Genomic DNA, 5,096 nt, shown 5'->3' with positions numbered 1-5,096 from the left:
GTGTGTGTGTGTATTTACATGAATATATAAGGTATATAGAAAGTTCAGTGTCTGCCAGATGATAGCGTAACCTGAATACATGATATTATTTAAACGTATGAACAAGCGTCTTCATCGGTCTGTTTATTCCTTTTTATCTACTTCAAATATCATAGGGATACATAAACGCACACAGACATACCTACACACACACACACACACACACACACACACACACACACACACACACACACACACACACATGCATCGTTATATGTACATATATATGACAGTATGCATGTATGTGTGTGTGTTTGTGTGTGTGCTTAAGCCTTAACTTGCTACGTCAACCTCTACGTTTTCTTTTGCCAATATGCCTGAGGTAGCTTTCATCTTATGTGATTCCTTCTTTCTCTTTGAATACACACACACACACACACACACACACACACACACACACCTACACGCTTCCATATACATATGGATACACACGGTATAGAATAGATAGGTTGATAGATAGATGGATGGATAGGTGGTACGGTTTATACGTGTTCATATATGAGACGGCAATATTGTAAAGACCGATAAACATACAAATTGGCAGACACACGGACAGATACATAGATAGAGGGAGATAAGAAGAAGAAAAGGAGAAATACCTATAGACGCCTAAGACACACACTTACATATATATATACATATATACAACTGTAGGTAAGTGTGTGAGTGTGTTTGGTGCTGGGTGGTTGGTGGGAGTGTAAGAAAGTCGAAATATCTAAACCGCAAATGTTTCGTGATATTAACATTGTGAATAAGATTAAAACTACATTTCAAACCGAATCTTTGTTCTGCAACAATCAGTTCTTTGAGGCTTTAAGTTTCGGCCAAGAATTCTCTCTCTTCTCTCCTAATTCCATTCCGACCGTTTTCAAATACTAATTTCCATAAAGCTATTTAAAACACAAACCGCCTTCCACAGTTCCACCACAACCACCACTAATTCCATCACCACCACCAAAACCACGACCACCACTACTACGACCACGACCACCACTACCATCGTCACCACCATAACGACGACCACCACTACCATCATCACCGCAACCAACATGAGCACCACCCAACTACTGCCACTATAATGACTATCACCACCACCACCACCACCAACACCAGTACTGTCACAGTTACAACTATTAATATTCCCCACCCCACTCACAACCATGTCACAACCGTCACCACTACCATGAATTCCGCCTCACCCCTCCAACCTGTACGCCTCTGAACGCCAACACCAACACCACCAACACCAACACCACCAACACCACTACCGCTACCACTAATATCGCCCCCACCACCCCTATCACCTTGCTTAACAATAAACTGCATCTCTCACTTAACCACTGTTGCCATGTATCATTCCGCCAGTAATACACATACACACACCTTTATATTATAGTACAGAGAAAATATAATAGGAAACAGAACACTCACATACACATACACATACACACACCCACATATATATGTATATATATGTATATATATATATATATATATATATATATATATATATATATATATATATATATACGGCAAGAAGAGAATGGAGGGAATCCAGAGGTAGAATTCATCAGCTGTTAGACATTATATTACGTGTATTTATTTATTTTAAAGAGTTCAGAACGCGGCGAGTTGGCAGAAACGTTAGCATGCCGGGCGAAATACATAGCGTTATTTCGTCTGTCTTTACGTTCTGAGTTCAAATTCCGCCGAGGTCGACTTTGCTTCTCGGAGTCGATAAAGTATCAGTTGCGACTGGGGTCGATCTAATCGACTGTCCCCCTTCCCCCAAAATTTTAGGCCTTGTGCCAAAAGTAGAAAAGAATAATTTTGGCACAAGGCCAGTAATTTCGGGTGATGGGGCGGTGGGGGGGGAGGGGTAGTCGATTACATCGACCCCAGAGCGTAATTGGTACCTATTTCATCGACCTCGAAAGAATGGAAGGCAAAGCCGACTCCGGTGGAATTTGAACTCAGAACGTAAGGACGGACCAAATGAAACGTAAGCAGGCCAAGGACAGGACATCGTTGTGTAGCGGTGAATGTCCAACATAAAAACGTGTGTCTTCTAAGCATTTATTGTGTCCATATGCTGCGGACTAAATGAACCAAAATGGAACTGTTGCGATAACTGTCATTTCTAGCTCTCTTCCAGCTTCTTTCTCTCTCTTTCCCTCGCTCTGTGTGTGTGTGTGTGTGTGTGTGTGTGTGTGTATGTGTATGTGTGTGTGCATGAATACATTTTCGTACGGAGAGCGATACGTATGCGTATGTGTGTTTATATGAGTGCGCTCGCCCGCGTGTCTATATGTATGAATACATATGTGTATATTTGTAACCATTGACAAAACCTGTTATATATGCGTGTGTATGTGTGTGTGTGTGTTTGTTTGAGTGAGTATGTGTGTGTTTGTGTGTATATATGCATATATATGTAAGACACATACTCATATGCCTATCTATTTATCCATTCACACACACACACACACACACACACACACACACACACACACATATGTATGTATGCATATATGTCTGCAAACATAGACATGCATAGACATACACACATACAAATGTATGTATATAAATAGATGAGAATATCTCAGTTGCTGGCCCCGAAACCATTGAACTGTGAATAGTAAAGATAGGGGCCAGGCAACGGCTACAAGACTACTCCCTACCATCTCAACCTCATCCCCCACCGTTCACTAATCTAGTATATTGTTCACCTGAAATATCCCCAGGGATGGGGGCAGGTTGGTGGGGAGAAGGATGGGACGTAACAAATGCAGATAATAAAGGGAGACACACCAGTGACTTCTTCAATTTCGTACTTTTAATAATCCACGTGACGTTGCTTATGGGAGAGTGGGAACAACAACAACTACTACTACTACTACTACTACTACTACTACTACTACTACTACTACTACTGCTGCTGCTGCTGCTGCTGCTATCTTAGACGCAACAAATTGTAGCAATCAATACAAAAGTAACAGTTAATACGACAACATCAACAAGAATAACAATTACAAGATTGACAAGAAGGATCATAACGTGAACAATCGGACATCTGAGGTGGCTTTAGAATTTGTAAAGGGAGAGATAAAGGGAGAGGGAAAGGGGGAGAGAAAGAGGCGAGAGGGAGAAAGAGGGAGAGATAGAGAGAGGGGGAGTGAAATGAGATCAGCTATGCTTGACGAAGTTCTTCATTCTATACCTTTAGGTAAATCCTGGGTTATTATTCCACATTAATTAACGGTATTGAGTACTTTCTTTAACTCTTCCCTTTAACGGCTTCTCACATCAGTGTGTCAGCATGATACAACCAAGCATTAAACATACATGCATTCATATACATAGATACATACGCACATGCATACATACATGAATATATATGTCTATGTGAGTATATATATATATATATATATATATATATATATGGTATGTGTGTGTACGTACAAACATACATATACGTAACATATATATATGTATGTATATGTGTTCCCACATGTCTATATGTATGTCTGTATGTATACATGAACGAATGCAATGGTATATTTCAAGACTCATTCGCGCGTGCATTCATTTGGCGTTTCCAACAATATAAACATTGGGAGATAAATATTCGTGCACGCATGTCACATGACCATGCATATCCAAACACACAGACACACAGAAACCAGCTAAGAATCCCAACTATACACACAGTAATACATACGAACACACGATACATACACATGCATCTATGCGCACTTACATACAGCATCAATCCCATGTGTACGAGGACATTAGCAATTGTAAGTGAAGTAATTGAAACTGTGTGAAAATCGATTCCCCAAGCCACGGGAGACCACGTGACGTATCCTAGCACGTGCTTCAGTGGACACAAGTTGTAGTAGTAGTCGTAGTAGTAGTAGTAGTAGTAGTAGTAGTAGTAGTAGTAGTAGTAGTCTCTTCTACAATAGGAACAAGGCCTGAAGTTTTTTTTAGGGCGAGGTTTTGTCGAAATAATCAACCCTCAATGTTCGACCGATATTTATTTCATCGACTCCGGAAGGATGAAAAGCTAAGTCAATCTGCGAAGAATTTGAATTTTAATCATTCTTTTTTTACGTTGCCTCTCAACGCCTCCAATTTCCGCAAAAGTGGTTCTAGACGAGAGGGGACACCCTTGACGGACCGAACGCCTGATGTTGAAAGGTTCTGATAGGTAACCATTCCACCGAACTACCGAGCAAATGTAGCTGTACATTGCTGCGATCCAGCCACGGAAAACGATGATACGTGGGATCTCCTGTGCAGTTTCGAAATCCGCTTGCAATAAGATTCCCATCCCAACCAATACGGTACCAATTTTCTTTTTGTGTTACCTTCTTACAAGAATTTTACATCGCTATTCTATGCCATACAATACGGCCGCTGCCACTAAGGAGATCTCTACCTCTTCTACCTTCACTCTGACAACTCTTCGACCGCAGTTCGTGGGGATCTTATGCAATTTCTCGATCTTCAGGGTTGGCGTGACATTTTTTTTTGTCCGGTTGTTCACTTGGGAATCTCACCTCTACTGTGCCAAAGCTTTTACCATAAGACTTTTGGTTCCATAGAGTAGAAAAGAATATTATAAGTAATTCAAAAATTTCGTCCGTCTGCACTTTCTGAGTTCAAATTCTGCTAGGTCTACTTTGCCTTTCATCCTTTCGGGGGTCAAGGAAATAAGTACCAGTCGACCACCAGGGTCCATGTAGTCGACTTATCCCCTCCCACCAAATTGCTGACTTTCTGCCAAAATTTGAAACCAAAATTAAAGAAATTTGTGTTAAAAGAATGACATTTGAATATTAGAAAATCCGATCTTATTTCAGTCTTTAGAAATATTCTAATTATTGCTTGGAATGTTTTATTATTTTAATGATGAATCCATTATAAACTTTTGTAGGAGGAACAGCGTTTGGTCGGTTCTAGCTTGAGAGAATCTTTTGGAATCGGTGTCATCATACTTTGGCAGGGAATTATGAACACACGGGTTTCCCTGAAACGTTCTTTAATTACCA

The 5,096-nt window shown here is 40.4% G+C and overlaps 1 long non-coding RNA gene across 1 annotated transcript in view; it reads left to right on the top strand.

The window, feature by feature from the left end:
• The window catches only part of LOC128250761 (uncharacterized), a 13,635-nt gene extending 8,548 nt beyond the window's left edge, over window positions 1–5,087 (top strand). The window contains exon 3 of the long non-coding RNA XR_008266744.1: window positions 4,982–5,087. This is a non-coding gene — a long non-coding RNA (uncharacterized LOC128250761). The remainder of the gene's footprint in view (window positions 1–4,981) is intronic.
• The last annotated feature ends 9 nt before the right edge of the window (window positions 5,088–5,096 follow it).

The sequence above is a fragment of the Octopus bimaculoides genome, chromosome 25, assembly GCF_001194135.2.
Source record: "Octopus bimaculoides isolate UCB-OBI-ISO-001 chromosome 25, ASM119413v2, whole genome shotgun sequence".
In the NCBI taxonomy this organism is placed as follows: Eukaryota; Metazoa; Mollusca; class Cephalopoda; order Octopoda; family Octopodidae; genus Octopus; species Octopus bimaculoides.
This window is presented reverse-complemented; position numbering and strand designations above follow the sequence as displayed.